Source organism: Lissotriton helveticus, chromosome 2_2, assembly GCF_964261635.1.
Source record: "Lissotriton helveticus chromosome 2_2, aLisHel1.1, whole genome shotgun sequence".
NCBI classification, from domain to species: Eukaryota; Metazoa; Chordata; class Amphibia; order Caudata; family Salamandridae; genus Lissotriton; species Lissotriton helveticus.
In genome coordinates this window covers 229,275,385-229,294,823 of record NC_136060.1, presented here as the reverse complement: position 1 = coordinate 229,294,823, position 19,439 = coordinate 229,275,385, and positions in this window count along the sequence as shown.

Here is a 19,439-nt window from a genome sequence, read left to right as displayed (position 1 = left end):
GTCACTGACCATGTCATGAATGATGTAATATGTGACATCATCAGCAGTGGATTGCGGGCGCGCGAGTTATAGTGAGTCCAACTAACTATAACGTGGGAATTTCAATGGTTTTGTATGAGTAAAATGTTCAGCTGACTATAACTGGTGTGAAACCTATGGTTTTTTCAATGAATTTCAAAGGTTTTTTAAATGCTAATTCCTAACTATAACGATTGTGAAACCTATGGTTTTTTCAGTGAATTTCAAAGGTTTTTTAAAAGCTAATTCCTTTGTATATCGAGTTTTTAACCTACGATTTTTAAAGTTTTTTTTTATTAGCTGTTTTTTCTATCAATTATTATTATTTTTTTTTCCAAAAATTATTTTTTCAATGTATTTTTCATGGTTTTTTTTTCTTTATCATTTTGTCTTGGAGCGCTCAGGGTGCGCGCACCGGTAAGCTCACCCGAGAGCGTACCGAGAGCGCTATTACCGCTATTACTGCGTGCATAAAAAAAATATGTATTTAATATTCAGTACCATACTTATAAAAGTAGTATTTTTGATTTTGAGAATTAAAATGATTTTGCATTTCCCAAAAGCTAGCAAAACGTCATTCAGACGCGCCGCGTAAGCGCCCCCGGAAGCGCCTACGTTCGCACCGGTGCACGCAGCGTAAGCGCATCAAGTCATGTGACCTTAAAATAACTCTTTTCATTGGTTGTTAACAGTTTTTTTTACAAATAATCAAAACCCCAACCATTTCCTTCACTTCTTCTTTCACTTTGGAGACAGCAAGACCTGTTCTTTTCTGTTGTACCTTTTTGTGAAAAGAATGGCTGCTAGACCCCCCAGTAGCAGTGAGGACTCGGATGAGTTCATTCAGGAAGAGGCTCCACAGCCCAAGGTAAAGGAGCACTTTATTTGGAAGTTTTTTACCATACCACCAGGTGAAAAAAAAGTAAATGCTCCAAAGGTGGAGTGCAAAATTTGCCCGACTGTGCTTTCACGGGGTGACCCTAGAAGGAAGTATAGTTTTGGCAACTCGACGATGATTCGGCATGTTCAGAGGAGACACCCCCAGAACTATGCCCGGGAGAGTGTCAGGGCCCTGGCGCGAAATCCCCCAAGGGATGGTGCTTCAACATCTACTGGAGGACCAACTACATCATCCGTGAGAGGGAGACCTGAACAGCTGATTCCTAACGTTCAGCCTGTTTTTGATGGCATTTCTATAAAATGTAAGGACTGTGATGAACTCTTTTGTTACGGAGAACAAAGTATCATGAACATTGTACGTACAAGGGAAAACCACCGCTGCCGTCCCCAGCCCTAATTTTTACTCTTTTTTTGCTCCTGTTGAGCAGTTTGACATTCCCTGTTTCTGTTTTTGTTCACAAAGAAAACCTAAAAAAGAAGAAAAAAACAGTTCTTTTTAGAACTACCCCCAATTCTCCAAAAAGAGCTGTATTCTTAACAAATTCAAAAGGAGTGAGTGAAGTGGAGTGCAGTGAGAGAGGAAAGGAAAATGAGTGAGGGAGCAAAAAAAGGGGCGAGAGGGGAAGAGAAGTGAAGTAGGGGGATTGAAAGAAGGTGAGTGTGGGAGTATGGCTGAGTTATAGGGTGTGAGCGTGACAGAAGAGGAGTGAGAGACTAAGGGGACGGAGAGAATGAGGCTAATAGAGAGAGAATGAGGGAAGGGGAGTGTAGAACTAAGAGGACAGAGGGAGTAAGACAAGGAGTTAGTAAAGTGGAGTAAGGAGAGTAAGGGAAGGGAAAAGAGTGAAGGAGTGAAAGAAGGGAAGAGAGAGGAAGAAAAGTAAGGAGAAAGTCTGAAAGAGGGTGAGTGTGGGAGTATGGCTGAGTTATAGGTAGTGAGCGTGATAGAAGAGGAGTGATAGACTAAGAGGATGGAGAGAATGAGACTAACAGAGAGAGAATGAGGGAAGGGGAGTGTAGAACTAAGAATACAGAGGGAGTAAGAGAAAGAGTTAGTGTAGTGGAGTAAGGAGAGTAAGAGAAGGGAAAAGAGTGAAGGAGTGAAAGAAGGGAAGAGAGAGGAAGGAAATTAAAAGAGAAGGTCTGAAAGAAGGTGAGTGTGGGAGTATGGCTGAGTTATAGGGAGTGAGTGTAACAGAAGAGGAGTGAGAGACTAAGGGGACGGAATGAATGAGGGTAACAGAGAGAGAATTAAGGAAGGGGAGTGTAGAACTAAGAGGACAGAGGGAGTAAGAGAAGGAGTTAGTAAAGTGGAGTAAGGAAAGTAAGGGAAGGGAAAAGAGTGAAGGAGCGAAAGAAGGGAAGGGACAGGAAGGAAAGTAAAGGAGAAGGTCTGAAAGAAGGTGAGTATGGGAGTATGGCTGAGTTATAGGCAGTGAGCGTGACAGAAGAGGAGTGAAAGACTAAGGGGACGGATAGAATGAGGCTAACAGAGAGAGAATAAGGGAAGATGAGAGCAGAAGTAAGAGGACAGAGGGAGTAAAAGAAGGAGTTAGTGAAGTGGAGTAAGGAGAGTAAGGGAAGGGAAAAGAGTGAATGAAAGAAAGAAGGGAAGAGCCAGGAAGGAAAGTAAAGAAAAAGGTTTGAAAGAAGGTGAGTGTGGGAGTATGCGTAAGTTATAGGGAGTGAGCGTGACAGAAGAGGAGTGACAGACTAAGGGGACGGAGAGAATGAGGCTAATAGAGAGAGAATGAGGGAAGGGGAGTGTAGAACTAAGAGGACAGAGGGAGTAAGACAAGGAGTTAGTAAAGTGGAGTAAGGAGAGTAAGGGAAGGGAAAAGAGTGAAGGAGTGAAAGAAGGGAAGAGAGAGGAAGAAAAGTAAGGAGAAAGTCTGAAAGAAGGTGAGTGTGGGAGTATGGCTGAGTTATAGGCAGTGAGCGTGATAGAAGAGGAGTGAGAGACTAAGAGGATGGAGAGAATGAGACTAACAGAGAGAGAATGTGGGAAGGGGAGTGTAGAACTAAGAATACAGAGGGAGTAAGAGAAAGAGTTAGTGTAGTGGAGTAAGGAGAGTAAGAGAAGGGAAAAGAGTGAAGGAGTGAAAGAAGGGAAGAGAGAGGAAGGAAATTAAAGGAGAAGGTCTGAAAGAAGGTGAGTGTGGGAGTATGGCTGAGTTATAGGGAGTGAGTGTAACAGAAGAGGAGTGAGAGACTAAGGGGACGGAATGAATGAGGCTAACAGAGAGAGAATGAAGGAAGGGGGGTGTAGAACTAAGAGGACAGAGGGAGTAAGAGAAGGAGTTAGTAAAGTGGAGTAAGGAAAGTAAGGGAAGGGAAAAGAGTGAAGGAGCGAAAGAAGGGAAGGGACAGGAAGGAAAGTAAAGGAGAAGGTCTGAAAGAAGGTGAGTGTGGGAGTATGGCTGAGTTATAGGCAGTGAGCGTGACAGAAGAGGAGTGAAAGACTAAGGGGATGGATAGAATGAGGCTAACAGAGAGAGAATGAGGGAAGATGAGTGTAGAAGTAAGAGGACAGAGGGAGTAAAAGAAGGAGTTAGTGAAGTGGAGTAAGGAGAGTAAGGGAAGGGAAAAGAGTGAATGAAAGAAAGAAGGGAAGAGCCAGGAAGGAAAGTAAAGAAAAAGGTTTGAAAGAAGGTGAGTGTGGGAGTATGCGTAAGTTATAGGGAGTGAGCGTGACAGAAGAGGAGTGACAGACTAAGGGGACGGAGAGAATGAGACTAACCGAGAGAGAATGAGGGAAGGGGAATGTAGAACTAAGAGGACAGAGGAAGTAAGAGAAGGAGTTAGTGAAGTGGAGTAAGGAAAGTAAGGGAAGGGAAAAGTGTGAAGGAGCGAAAGAAGGGAAGAGACAGGAAGGAAAGTAAAGGAGAAGGCTTGAAAGAAGGTGAATGTGGGAGTGTAGCTAAGTTATAGGGAATGAGTGTGATAGAAGAGGTGTGAGAGACTAAGGGAATGGATAGAATAAGACTAACAGAGAGAGAATGAGGGAAGAGGAATGTAGAAGAAAGAGGACAGAGGGAGTAAGATAAAGAGTTATTGAAGTGGAGTAAGGAGAGTAAGGGAAGCGAAAAGAGTAAATGTATGAAGTAAGAGAAGAGAGAGGAAGGAAAGTAAAGGATAAGGTCTGAAAGAAGGTGAGTGTGGGAATATGGTTGAGTTATAGGGAGTGAGTGTGACAGAAGAGGAGTGAGAGACTAAGGGGACAGAGAGAATGAGACTAACAGAGAGAGAATGACGGAAGGGGAGTGTAGAACTAAGAGGACAGAGGGAGAAAGAGAAGGAGTTAGTAAAGTGGCGTAAGGGAGAGTAAGGAAAGGGAAAAGAGTGAAAGAGCGAAACAAGGGAAGAGAGAGTAAGGAAAGTAAAGGAGAAGGTCTTTAAGAAGGTGAGTGTGGGAGTATTGCTGTGTTATAGGGAGTGAACGTGATAGAAGAGGAGTGAGAGACTAAAGGGACGGAGAGAATGAGGCTAACAGAGAGAGAATGAGGGAAGGAAAGTGTAGAACTAACAGGACAGAGGGAGTAAGAGAAGGATTTAGTGAAGTGGAGTAAGGAGAGTAAGGGAAGGGAAAAGTGTGAAGGAGCGAAAGAAGGGAAGAGAGAGGAAGGAAATTAAAGGAGAAGGTCTGAAAGAAGGTGAGTGTGGGAGTATGGCTGAGTTATAGGGAGTGAGTGTAACAGAAGAGGAGTGAGAGACTAAGGGGACGGAATGAATGAGGCTAACAGAGAGAGAATGAAGGAAGGGGGGTGTAGAACTAAGAGGACAGAGGGAGTAAGAGAAGGAGTTAGTAAAGTGGAGTAAGGAAAGTAAGGGAAGGGAAAAGAGTGAAGGAGCGAAAGAAGGGAAGGGACAGGAAGGAAAGTAAAGGAGAAGGTCTGAAAGAAGGTGAGTGTGGGAGTATGGCTGAGTTATAGGCAGTGAGCGTGACAGAAGAGGAGTGAAAGACTAAGGGGACGGATAGAATGAGGCTAACAGAGAGAGAATGAGGGAAGATGAGTGTAGAAGTAAGAGGACAGAGGGAGTAAAAGAAGGAGTTAGTGAAGTGGAGTAAGGAGAGTAAGGGAAGGGAAAAGAGTGAATGAAAGAAAGAAGGGAAGAGCCAGGAAGGAAAGTAAAGAAAAAGGTTTGAGAGAAGGTGAGTGTGGGAGTATGCGTAAGTTATAGGGAGTGAGCGTGACAGAAGAGGAGTGACAGACTAAGGGGACGGAGAGAATGAGACTAACCGAGAGAGAATGAGGGAAGGGGAATGTAGAACTAAGAGGACAGAGGAAGTAAGAGAAGGAGTTAGTGAAGTGGAGTAAGGAAAGTAAGGGAAGGGAAAAGTGTGAAGGAGCGAAAGAAGGGAAGAGACAGGAAGGAAAGTAAAGGAGAAGGTTTGAAAGAAGGTGAATGTGGGAGTGTAGCTAAGTTATAGGGAATGAGTGTGATAGAAGAGGTGTGAGAGACTAAGGGAATGGATAGAATAAGGCTAACAGAGAGAGAATGAGGGAAGAGGAATGTAGAAGAAAGAGGACAGAGGGAGTAAGATAAAGAGTTATTGAAGTGGAGTAAGGAGAGTAAGGGAAGCGAAAAGAGTAAATGTATGAAGTAAGAGAAGAGAGAGGAAGGAAAGTAAAGGATAAGGTCTGAAAGAAGGTGAGTGTGGGAGTATGGTTGAGTTATAGGGAGTGAGTGTGACAGAAGAGGAGTGAGAGACTAAGGGGACAGAGAGAATGAGACTAACAGAGAGAGAATGACGGAAGGGGAGTGTAGAACTAAGAGGACAGAGGGAGAAAGAGAAGGAGTTAGTAAAGTGGAGTAAGGGAGAGTAAGGAAAGGGAAAAGAGTGAAAGAGCGAAACAAGGGAAGAGAGAGTAAGGAAAGTAAAGGAGAAGGTCTTTAAGAAGGTGAGTGTGGGAGTATTGCTGTGTTATAGGGAGTGAACGTGATAGAAGAGGAGTGAGAGACTAAAGGGACGGAGAGAATGAGGCTAACAGAGAGAGAATGAGGGAAGGAAAGTGTAGAACTAACAGGACAGAGGGAGTAAGAGAAGGAGTTAGTGAAGTGGAGTAAGGAGAGTAAGGGAAGGGAAAAGTGTGAAGGAGCGAAAGAAGGGAAGAGACAGGAAGGAAAGTAAAGGAGAAGTTTTTAAAGAAGGTGAGTGTGGGAGTGTAGCTGAGTTATAGGGAGTGAGCGTGACAGAAGAGGAGTGACAGACTAAGGGGACGGAGAGAATGAGGCTAACAGAGAGAGAATGAGGGAAGGGAAGTGTAGAAGTAAGAGGACAGAGGGAGTAAGAGAAGGAGTTAATGATGTGGAGTAAGGAGAGTAAGGGAAGGGAAAAGAGTGAAGGAGCGAAAGAAGGGAATAGAGAGAGGAAGGAAAGTAAAGGAGAAAGTCTGAAAGAAGGTGAGTGTGGGAGTATGACTGAGTTATACGGAGTGAGCATGACAGAAGAGAAGTGAGAGACTAAAGGGACGGAGAGAATGAGGCTAACAGAGAGAGAATGAGGGAAGGTAAGTGTAGAACTAACAGGACAAAGGGAGTGAGAGAAGGAGTTAGTGAAGTGGAGTAAGGAGAGTAAAGGAAGGGAAAAGAGTTAAGGAGCGAAAGAAGGGAAGAGACAGGAAGGAAAATAAAGGAGAAGGTCTGAAAGAAGGTGAGTGTGGGAGTCTGGCTGAGTTATAGGCAGTGAGCGTGACAGAAGAGGACTGAGAGACTAAGGGGACGGAGAGAATGAGGCTAACCGAGAGAGAATGAGGGAAGGGGAGTGTAGAACTAAGAGGACAGAGGAAGAAAGAGAAGGAGTTAGTGAAGTGGAGTAAGGAGAGTAAGGGAAGGGAAAAGAGTAAAGGAATGAAGTAAGAGAAGAGAAAGCAAGGAAAGTAAAGGATAAGGTCTGAAAGAAGGTGAGTGTGGGAGTAAGGCTGAGTTATAGGGAGTGAGTGTGACAGAAGAGGAGTGAGAGACTAAGGAGACAGAGAGAATGAGGGTAACAGAGAGAGAATGAGGGAAGGGGAATGTAGAACTAAGAGGACAGAGGGAAAAAGAGAAGGAGTTAGTAAAGTGGAGTAAGGAGAGTAAGGAAAGGGAAAAGAGTGAAAGAGCGAAACAAGGGAAGAGAGAGGAAGGAAAGTAAAGGAGAAGGTCTGTTAGAAGGTGAGTGTGTGAGTATTGCTGTGTTATAGGGAGTGAGCGTGATAGAAGAGGAGTGAGAGACTAAAGGGATGGAGAGAATGAGGCTAACAGAGAGAGAATGAGGGAAGGAAAGTGTAGAACTAACAGGACAGAGTGAGTAAGAGACGGAGTTAATGAAGTGGAGTAAGGAGAGTAAGGGAAGAGAAAAGAGTGAAGGAGCAAAAGAAGGGAAGAGACAGGAAGGAAAGTAAAGGAGAAGGTTTGAAAGAAGGTGAGTGTGGGAGTGTAGCTGAGTTATAGGGATTGAGCATGACAGAAGAGGTGTGAGAGACTAAGGAAATGGAGAGAATGAGGCTAATAGAGAGAGAATGAGGGAAGGGGAGTGTAGAAGTAAGAGGACAGAGGGAGTAAGAGAAGGAGTTAGTGAAGTGGAGTAAGGAGAGTAAGGGAAGGGAAAAGAGTAAAGGAATGAAGTAAGAGAAGAGAGAGGAAGGAAAGTAAAAGAGAAGGTCTGAAAGTAGGTGAGTGTGACAGAGGAGTGAGGAAAAGGGGAGTAAACATGGGGATTCAGAATAACTGAGGCAAGCGCAATAAGGGAACAGAGGTGTGGGAGCATCAGTGAAGAGTAGTGAGGTTAAGGAAAAGAGTAAATTTGTACATCAAACTTACCTTATAAGTAATGTAAACTTAATTACATATTTTCATTAAAATTTATATCTGTGAAAGACAAAAAAAATAGGTTAGAATATTTTTAATATATATTTTACAATGCAAGAGACAAAGTAGGAGATTAAAAGTCATAAAAGGTTAATAAGAGATAAAGTAGAAGTGAAGAACTCAGAAAGAAAAATAAAGGAATTGTGTAGGTCAGAGACAGTTAAAAAGAAATAGAGAGAGAGCCAATTACTAAAAGGATAATGACATGGATACATTCAGTGACAGTAAACAAGAGCAGGAGAGAGAAATGAACTGAAGGTGAGTAAGATCCTAAAGGAATGTGCATTAGGAAAACTAAAGGCAGAAAGGGGAGTAAAGAAAGGGGAGTGAGTGACAGAGAAGCAGGAGTGAATAACGGTGGATTAATGACAATGAGGCATGGAAGGTCAGTGAGGGTGAATGTAGGGTTGTAAGACAGTGAGGTGACAATGGGAGTGTAGGTAACAGAGAGGGAGTGAGGGAAGACAAGTGAGAATATGAGAGAACAGAGGTGAGTGAGAGAAAGAGTGAGTAAACGGCAGTAAGGTGAGTAAAGGAAGGAGAATGACTGAGGGAGCAAAGGAAGGGAAGAAAGGGAAGAAAAGTGAAAAAAAGGGACTGGGAAACGGTGAGTGCGTGACGAGAGAAAGAAGAAGGGTAGTTAAAGATGATGAATGAGGATAACTGAAGGAACTGGAGTAAGGGAACAAGGGTGAGGGAGGGTGACTGAAGGGCAGTGAGGTTGATGAAAAAAGGAAAATAAAGAGAGGATAAAAGCAAGTGAGCTTGAGACAAAGGAATTAAAGGAGTGAGAACATAGAGGTAGTGAAGGAAAGAGTGGCGGAAAGGAACTGAGTAAGAGAGCAAAGAAAGGTAAGTAAGGGAGTGTGGGTGAGTTTTAGGGAGTAAGCGTGACGGAAGAGTAGTGAGAGAGTGAGAGGATCGAGAGACTGAAGCTAAGAGAGAGGGAGTGAGGGAAAGGGAGTGAGGATGTGAGAGGATAGAGGAAGTGAGAGAAGGAGTGAGTGAAGTGTAATAAGGTGAGTGAGAGAAGGGGAATTATTGAGGGAACAAGGAAAGGAAACAAGGAGAAGGGGAGTGAAGTAGAGTGACTGACAGCTGGAAAGTGTTGGATGGGAGTGAGGGAAAGGGCCGTGAGGGAGTGGATAATGAGAATAAGTGAGGAAAGTGGAATAAGGGAACGGAGGTGAGGGAGAGTGAAAAAAGGCCAGTGAGGGTGAGTTAAGAGGAGTGATGGAGGGTAGAAATAGGTGAGTGAGCATAAGAGAATGGGAAAATAATATATATTTAATAATAGAAAGTACAAAATATTTTCAACAACATGTTACATGGTTTATTTTTGCTGTTCTCAGAATATATTGAATTTCACTTAAAACAGTGACTTCAATAGTACTCATCATATAACAGCGGGCAAAAAAAACAACAATCAAAATGATTGTGTTTAAAAAACCCATACAATCTTTTAATAAATAATGTAAAATTTAGAAAAAACATATCTAAACTCACTTTTGATCCATCCACTTTTCCACGAGGCCAAATAGTATATGGAAAGACCTTTTCTTTGAAAATTAGTCCAGAGTTTTCTTAATCTCTCATTTACCCAAGTTTCTGAAAGAAAAGCTCCAACATCTTTTATATTATGAAACAATAGTTTTATTTCCACCTCTAGCTTACTTTTTATAAATAATTTCTATAATACTCACAGCACACACTATGTGATATACATATACTATCTCTATGAGAACTACATGTTTTTTATTATCTTCATCACTCTCATTCAGAAAGTAATTTTGAACAGCAAACTAATTTAGTTTAACTGCTGCAATCTTCATAGGCCAATTACCTTCCCTAAAATGTTGGTTGTAAGAACACTAGGTAAGAATTTTGTAAGTCAGAAGGCAAACGTTGTTTGAAAGTCAATTGAGTATCATTACAGTGTTTCCAACCTTTTTGACATTTTAAATAAGCTGTGTAATGTCCTGATGTTGTTGAAGGACCATCATGGTAAATAATTGCTGCAGTTGTAAAGGTTCTTCCTGAAATTGATAATTGAGAAGCCACAAAATTTGTAATTAATGTTGTCAATTTAGTTTCATCAGGTCTACGTCGTTGGAACATTAAAATAACATACTGTCCATATCTTTGTATAAATAATGTTGATAGCATTGCTGATTTACATTGAGTACAGACCATGCTTTGATTTGCTTGTCTAACTAGATTATTAAATGACACTGATTTGCAGTCTGGTAAAGTCAACTATATAAATCTTTCAGTGTCTATTGTAGTACTACTAGAAAAGGAGCAATTGTCGCAGTCATGCTGCCATTTATAAGAAAGGCCAAAAAGATTTTCTACATCTACACCTTCATCTTGCAAAACAACAAGCATATACATTAGAAATTCCTGACAATCTTGTTGAATATTCTGTGAACATTGATTTAGATCAGAACATATGTCTAAAACATTTCGAATTTCAGAAACACTTTGTATTTTTGTTCTATCACTGCTACAATTCTCTAACACAGAATTTAATAAACAACAAAATGTTTGATCACGATTTTCAGCAATCTGTTCTTGTACAGTTTGGAGAAAAAAACAACATTAACCACTACATTAGCATAGCAATTGACACCAGAACTATTTTCAAACTGAAATCCAACAACATCTTTCACTGAATCCATTTAGTTTCTGCTTACAATTACTGGTTCATCTAGTTTTTTTCTTTTTGCTACAACTTCACTACAATTTTTCTCATTTCTTCTTTTTCGGCCTCCCACACGCTTTCAAATAGAGGATATTGAGGTAAACTTGGAGCATACTCTCTTCTTAACCTATTATATTCTTTTACACAATTTAGATCTGCACTAATCTTTGTCTCCTCAAAATCAATCAAGTACAATCCTGATAAAGTTCTGACTCGAGATAAAGCAACATATGCCATACCCTTCTTGAACACAAAATTTCCAATATTCACCAAAGCACTATCAACACTTAAACCTTGAGATTTATGAATAGTCACTGCATATGCCAAAGAAACAGGAAACTGTTTTCTGCGGACATATCAATCTTTCACAAGCAAAAATCGGGCAGAACAACGACTGACTTGTTGTACTTCTTCAATACCAGCTAATTACATTTTTATCAATCTAATAGAAAAGAAAAAAGTGGCTGACCAAGGTTAATGCCAAATATTTCCAAGTATGAGGTTTAAGTACAACTGTTGTGCACAGTACGTCTAGAGTATGCCGCACTAATACTCTTCTGTCAAGCAGATCCAAGAGTTCATGTATACATAGACGGTGCACAGTAAGAAAGAAGTTCTTGGAAACTCCAACTTGTATTCCAAAATTCCTTTATTTCATTCTTTTAAAAACTCTTCAGAAAACGATTACATTATCGACTTGTTGCTTTCTACACACGAGTATATATACAAAGAACTAGGTCAGACTGCTCCAACGCTACCACACGGTGGGGACCTATTCATCATACTATCGAGTATATACATTTATTTTTCTCGAATGGTGGGCAACTATTATATTGACCCATATATCTCTGGACTACGGAATTTGGATATTTAAAAGCCCTGACGAAGTTCAATGTGAACGAAACGCGTTGGCTGAAGAGGTTTTAAAAGAATGAAATAAAGGAATTTTGGAATACAAGTTGGAGCTTCCAAGAACTTCTTTCTTACTGTGCACCGTGTATGTATTCACAAATTTAATTTTTATAAATTCAATTCCATCTCTATTTCGGTAATTCACAAAATCCACAAAATGACCCATTGCTCCATTTACTAAACCTCTTTCCACATGTAAATTACGTCGTAAAATTATACGACAATTTAAAGATGCATACAGAGTCTTTTCCATACCAGCAGTTTTAGATATTGTCTTCTCTAAAGAATCCATTTTTGATTTCAACTTTTCTGACAAAATAATAGTTGCTCCTTCATGTTCGATTTTATCAACACCTTCCAGTTTCACAATCTCTTGATTTTCCAACTTTTACATTTTGTTGTTGAAGATTGAACATTCTTGCAGAGTTGGCATCAAGCATATGACAGATTTGTTTTCAGGAATTTTCTTAAAAATATTCTCTGGCAGAATATTTTCATTTGGAAACAAATTTGAAATGAATCGTTCATGTAAAGCTTCTTTGCCATGTTCAGTTAGTTTTCCAATTCTTACATCTTGTAGAATATTTTTATAATCTTCCTCCTCCTGTCGCATATTTTGAAGCAGTTCTGCATATTTGAAATTTAACCATATGTTAACATTTCCAATGATTCCTAAGCACTTCCTGGTATCTTCATGCGTAAGCAATTTAAACACTGGCTGTCCTTTCACTGGAGTTAGTTGCAGTAGATCTCCAAAAACAATGATGTGTTTGCCTCCAAATAACACATTATAGTCTGTTTTAAGAATTTCTTGCATGCTTAAATGCACAAAAGCAAGCATTACAGTTGATACCATGCTTACTTCATCAATGATAAGAAGTTTCATTTTCTTTAGGTCTCTTGAAACTTCACAACAAGCTTCTCCAGATAGCTTGTGGTATTGTAATTTGTTATCATGCTCTACTGGCAGCATCAATAAGCGATGTAAAGTAATCCCTTTAATGTTGTGTGCTGCCAACCCATTTGGAGCAGTAACAACACAAGAGAGCGATGACTCCGTTGTTTTCTGCAAATATGTTGCAATCGCTTTAATCAGGAAACTTTTTCCAATTACTGCTTCTCCACTCACATACAGTCGGACAGGTATAAATGATGTACATGAGCACTCTTTTTTCTCATGAGATAAACCATGCTCAATGTGTTCTGTGACTTCGTCATATATTTGTCTCAGCTCAACGTTTAGTTCTTTTTCCAAATCTTCTAAGTGAACTCCATCCTCCTGAGCTTGTTCCATGGCTCTTTCAACTTCATCCATGGCAGTGGCAGCTTCATTTTGTATAATTGGTCCTACTAGTGGATCCTGACTCAATGAAGCAGAACTCTGACTATCTTGAGAACTGTCTCTAGCAATCTCTGCTGCAATTGTAGCTTCTTGCTGTATTTCCTCATTCAACATTTGCAGATAATTTGAAAAAACAGAACAATCTATTGTATCCTTGGTTGCATTGAACGAATCTTCATAAGTAAGAAAATCTCCAAGTAGTTCCTCTTCTGTACGCCAAGGCTTAAAGAGTTGCAAAAGAGCTAAGTAATAAAATTCCCTATTGTCTGGAGATTCACAACTCAGTTTTCGATGATTAATCAAATGGCCTTTTCTTTGTTTCACTAAACAGCCTTCACAACCAATTACAGCATATACACCTTTATTGATGTCTTCTGTGACGTTCTTTTTAAAAGTATAGATTTTCAGAACTTCATAGAGACAAACGTTCTCAAGGTGAATACTTCTATTTGGATAGGGAAACATCCTTTACAACAAAACTTTTACAACGCAGTGCTTTTACAACGCAGGTTTTACAACGAAAACCATTACAACGCATTGCGCTGGGGGGCGCTCTACGATAGGTAATAGATTTAATTTACTATCCAACACCTTCCCTAGTGTCCTTAGTGTCCATGGGGACTGGAGTTGGAATAGTAAATTAAACTATTCACTATCCAGCACCCCAAAGCGCTATGCGTTGTAAAGGTTTGCGTTGTAAAAACCACGTTCTAACAGCATGCGAGGTAAAAGCATGCGTTGTAACTTCATACATCCATTGTATAGTATGTATCCAACATGTTTGTCTTTAAAATATCTGTACTGTCTGGTTCTTTCTCCGCCAAATACTCTATTTCTTGTACAGATTTCAAAACTCGGTTTCGTGTTGCAGCAAGACCTAGACTCACCCAAATGATGGTTCTAGATTTGGCATATAGACTTTCTGATGATAACTGATCAGAACATTCATATGCTCCAATTTCCTGATGTGACAACATCTTCAGACTGTAACTGTATAATTTCTTGCTTAGACTCTTTTCATGTGAAATTTCCTCCCACATTTCCTTCAGTTCAGTCTTTTCTGATTTTGTGATGTAAGATGTCACATATCGAGCTACATCAATAGAGTTGTCAGCTGTTGAATATCCATGTTAGCATTCCACATGGACAAAATGACTGGGTTATAGTCATTTATGAATTTGGATTCCTCATTTCTTCGTAGGTTGTATGTATTTTTGGGTGATTTTCTTGTCACAGTATGTCGCAGAGAAGACACAAAATTGTTGACTCTTCCTTTCAATGTTACTGGACGTGGAAATGCAAAACGACATTTCGTGTAGAACTTGTCCTTGGATTTGTATTTTCGACGACAGTATTTCCCACAACGATGGGTTTGAAAGCGTAAAACTTGATGTCTTAAATTGTTTTCTTCTGTACTTTTCGGAACAGCACATGTAGAATACTGCTCAATGAAACTCATCACTTTTTCATCTGAATCTGTTCCAAATTTTCGTGCATCTTTAATCCATAGCAGCATATGTATGTGAGGAGCCCCTCTTGCTTGATACTCCTTTCTCCAAAATAAATCCAACACCTCTCCAAGCGGAGGATTTTTTTTGTTTGTAATAAAAGACATCATAGCTTCAAACCTATGATTGAAATATCTGCATACATTAACTGGATCCAAAGAGCACAGTTCTCCAGGTGTCTTGTATTCAATATTTTCAATGTTTTTATTTGCCTCTCGTAGAAATTCAAGTAAGTCTTCCCAAGCATACTCAGCACAGCTAAGAGTGAGGAACCATGTAGGAGTTCCTAAGTTTCTTAGCATACATTTCAATTCCCCATGACGATGGTACCAATACTCGTTAGTACCACGCTGACATGCCATGAGATTAATTAGCTGAGATTCCAAAACACTGTCTTGCAGTTTCACTTTATCCATAAAATCCCTTGCCGAAACATTGCCGAAACATTTTGTAGATGTGTTCCACTTTTCAGTATATGGTTTACTGCATAAGAAAGTCCAGACAAATCACTCTCAAACAGTAGATGGAACAAATATGGAATGCATTGACAAAACCTTGGATCTTCTGCATATAATCTTGAAGTCGGGTATTCAGATGCAGGAATGACCAGCATGTTACATATAATCTACCATGTCTGTCTCTACAAGCAGTATGTGTGTCTCTGCTCATATTATTTCACTGTCTCTACAGGCCAAAAACAGGCCACCTATATATAAGCAAGACATAACATTAATTTCTCATTACATGTAACATCCTGGTCATGTGCCTAAGATCACACTGTGAGTGAAGCTTGATTCACCCATCAGTGTGATCTTAGGCACAACGACCAGGATGTTACATATAATCTACCAATGTCTTTAAAAAACACGTACTTTCATATTTTTAAACACATCATCTGAGCATGTTATTCACCCAGATCCATTAAAAATCAAGCTTGACTCACAGTGTGATCTTAGGCACATGACCAGCATGTTACATATAATCTACCTTGTCTGTGTCTGCAAGCAGTATATGTATTTCTGCTCATATAATTTCACTGTCTCTACAGACCAAAAACAGGCCACCTATAGATAAGCAAGACATAACATCAATTTCTCATTACATGAAACATCCTGGTCATGTGCCTAAGATCACACTGTGACTGAAGCTTGATTCATCCATCAGTGTGATCTTAGGCACAACGACCAGGATGTTACATATATTCTACCAATGTCTTTAAAAAACACGTACTTTCATATTTTTAAACACATCATCTGAGCATGTTATTCACCCAGATCCATTAAAAATCAAGCTTGACTCACAGTGTGATCTTAGGCACATGACCAGCATGTTACATATAATCTACCTTGTCTGTCTCTGCAAGCAGTATGTGTGTCTCTGCTCATATTATTTCACTGTCTCTACAGGCCAAAAACAGGCCATATATATATAAGCAAGACATAACATTAATTTCTCATTACATGTAACATCCTTGTCATGTGCCTAAGATCACACTGTGAGGGAAGCTTGATTCACCCATCAGTGTGATCCTAGGCACAACGACCAGGATGTTACATGTAATCTACCATGTCTTCAAAAAACATGTACTTTCATATTTTTAAAGACATCAACTGAGCATGTTATTCACCCAGATCCATTAAAATTCAAGCTTGACTCACAGTGTGATCTTAGGCACATGACCAGCATGTTACATATAATCTACCTTGTCTGTCTCTGCAAGCAGTATATGTGTTTCTGCTCATATAATTTCACTGTCTCTACAGACCAAAAACAGGCCACCTATAGATAAGCAAGACATAACATCAATTTCTCATTACATGAAACATCCTGGTCATGTGCCTAAGATCACACTGTGACTGAAGCTTGATTCATCCATCAGTGTGATCTTAGACACAACGACCAGGATGTTACATGTAATCTACCATGTCTTCAAAAAACACGTACTTCCATATTTTTAAAGACATCAACTAAGCATATTATTCCAATTTAATCATTCCATCTTAGGTAGATTATCAATATGCTTCTTAATCTTTCCTATACTGCATACAGCAGTGTATCTTCATTAAATGAATCATATATCAGATTACACACAGGCACAGAGTAAAGTGAGACACAAGCAAAGAATACTCTTTAAGCTAATTGAGGCAAACTGTTACAAGGCACAGGTGACATTATTTAAAAATGTGAAAATGTTTTCTCTTATTTCAAACAGAAAGTCAGTGTAATGCTTCTCCAAAATTTAAAAAGCAGACTTTTTTTCCAGAAAATATTTTGCATACTAAATCGTTTTTGACACAAAGCACAGCTCTTTCAAATGACCACTACAGAAACAAGGCAGAAACCTAACTCATTTCTAAAATACATTTCCAATATGCACCATTCTATTTTTAAACAACATTACAAAAAAAATGACACAAAATGCAAGAATAAAGAAGCACAATATGCTTATTAATCTTCCCCATAGTGCATACAGCACTCAACCTTTATTAAAAGAATCATTACTCACCTTTAAAAATGCTTTGAAAGATGTAGAACAGTGTCAGTCACACTCAACAGATTTTCTTAAGCAGAATCTCTGAATAATGCATTTTACACTGGAGCCTCAGAATAATGGCACCGATTCTTTCTCATTTCAGACCCATATTCTTGTACATAACCAATCAAAATTGTTCCCACACAAATTCAAAACCAAACTGCACATTTTAATTGGTTGTAAATTTGAACACTTTGAAACTCACATAACATTCATCCATCCCCCCAGTGCTCATTCACCCTGTTACCATGGTAACTCCCTCCTAACCCAGCACACAGTTCAGAAGTTCATAATAGAATGTTGCAAAAGAATCCAGCAAGGGTGTTTGACCTCTCAATGTACTAGATAATCAAGTGCAATGTTTCTTTAAATGACTTTTTCTCAACCATTGAAATGACTTCTTTAAAAAAAAAAGCATGCACCCTAATTTTCAGTGGTGAATTTTAAGAAAGCACCAATCATTTCTTGTTTTTCAAGTGCACTGAATCTCAACCACTTGTTTTCATAATGAAACTGCCATTTCATTTCCACAACTCATCTGAATACAAGCAAATCTACCTTCAAGATGCCAAAAGTCTGGTTTGTGGGTCATAGCTGTGTCTTCTGGAGTGAAAAATTTGCAAGCAACAGAGGTATTTACAATCTTGATTTACCAAATGTGGACATTGTGTGGATTGGACAGAGAGGATTAAGAAGTCACCAATTGATACCATTGATAAAATCCTTTATGCATCTTCCACACCTTGACCTTATAATTGTGCACTGTGGTAGAAATGACCTAGGTACTTAGATTGGGGTAGGTATGGAAATGCTTTTAAAGGACATCTTTGGGCAATTGATGTCACTTTTTCCAAAAACTGCCTTGGTATTTTCTAATATATGCCAAAGGCAAAAATGGAACTGGTCCAACCAATTTTGTCCACAGATTGAGAAAGCAAGGAAACATGTAAATAAAACTGTTCTGCTTTCCTCAGAGACTATGGTATGGGTTCCATTTACCACAACAACTCGCATTACAACATGCAAGGCATCTATAGGAGAGATGGAGTACACTTTACAGATGAGGGGAATAGAGTCTTCCTCTTGAATTTGAGACTCTGCATTGGTATCTACTTGTAAGTACAAAAAACACCCACATAACACAACAGCTCTTTTCAGAGCTACCCTACCTCTAAGCACTCTAAATTATTTTTTTACTCTATTTTCTTGCACTGTTTTTCCCCGTGGTGCGCTCAGGGTGCGCATTCCGGAGAGCGCACGTGGGAGCGCACCCAACGCTCACCCCGCGAAAATTTAAAAAAAACAAATAGTGTTTTTGCCCTTCAGAGTCCTTCTAGGCCCCCCTCAAAAAACCTAGGGGGTCAGGGGGTGTCTACCCTGCCCCCTTTTAATCATTCCCCCCTTTTTCTTAACCTCTTGTGTCTCGATTTTACCGAGACACAAGATGGCGGACTCTCCGGACTGTTTGGAAGGTTGACAGACATCCGACAGCCAATCAGCTTTCTGCTCGCGCACTCCCGTAGCGCGCTGGGTGCGCTCACCGGTACACGTACCAGTGAGCGCTCAGAGCGCGCCTGTAGATATATATGTGTTTTTTAAGTTAATTTAAAAAAAAAACACTGGAGCAATTTTCACCAAATATAGCAAAGGCACATCTGCGTAACAGTCCCTACAATTTTGCAAATATTCGCGTAATTCCGTTCAGCGGTTTGGGCTGTAGACTTGTCAGAACGTCCTATGGAAATTAACATGGGGAAAACACGTTTTAGGACCCCTGTTTTTTCTCAGCCCCCACTTCACGAATCCCCCCCGAAACTTTCAGGGAAGGAGCGAAGCGGAGCTGGCCAAAAATTGGGAAAATTACACAAAAATTCCTCAACCGGCGCCAGAGTTATTCCCAATAGAATGTTGCGGATTTCCTATGGTAGCTAGGTCCTAACTATAACTACCTACTACATTCAATGAAAAAAACATAGCTTTCAGGTACTTTATAGTTAGAATTAGCATTTGAAAAACCTTAGAAATTCACTGAAAAAAACATTGGTTTCAGGGCTGTTATAATTAGCTGGACATTTCACTCGTACAAAACCATTGAATTCCTCCGTTATTCTTAGTTGTACGAACTATAACTCGCGCTCCCGCAATGCACTGCTGATGATGTCACATATTACATCATTCATGACATGGTCAGTGACATCACTGATGACCTCACTGATGACATTCCATGCACACATACAGAACACGCCTTCACACATATTATTATATTTCCTATAACAAATTGACTCTATCTATAACAAAAGTGAACATGGTATAATAAATAAACATTATTCCACATTATATTAAAGAAATGCCACAATACTGCGCATTTGTTGTTTTCCCGATATAATTTCCACAGCCTACTGCACCCCGCTCCCAACATGAGTGAAGCCCCGGGACTGCAGGGGCCCCCGCTATTATTTTTTTAACAAATATCCCCGGGACCTACTTCCACAGCCTACTGAACCCCCCTCCCAACATAACAGGGCCAGGGACTGCAGCAGCCCTACGGAGCCCCTGCCATTATTTCTTTAATATATACCCCCCAGACCTTACCCACCCAGGGGCCTCATTAAGATAAAATGTGAGAACCTGTGATCCCTGTGCCAATTGGGCAGATTTAGTGAGCCCCCA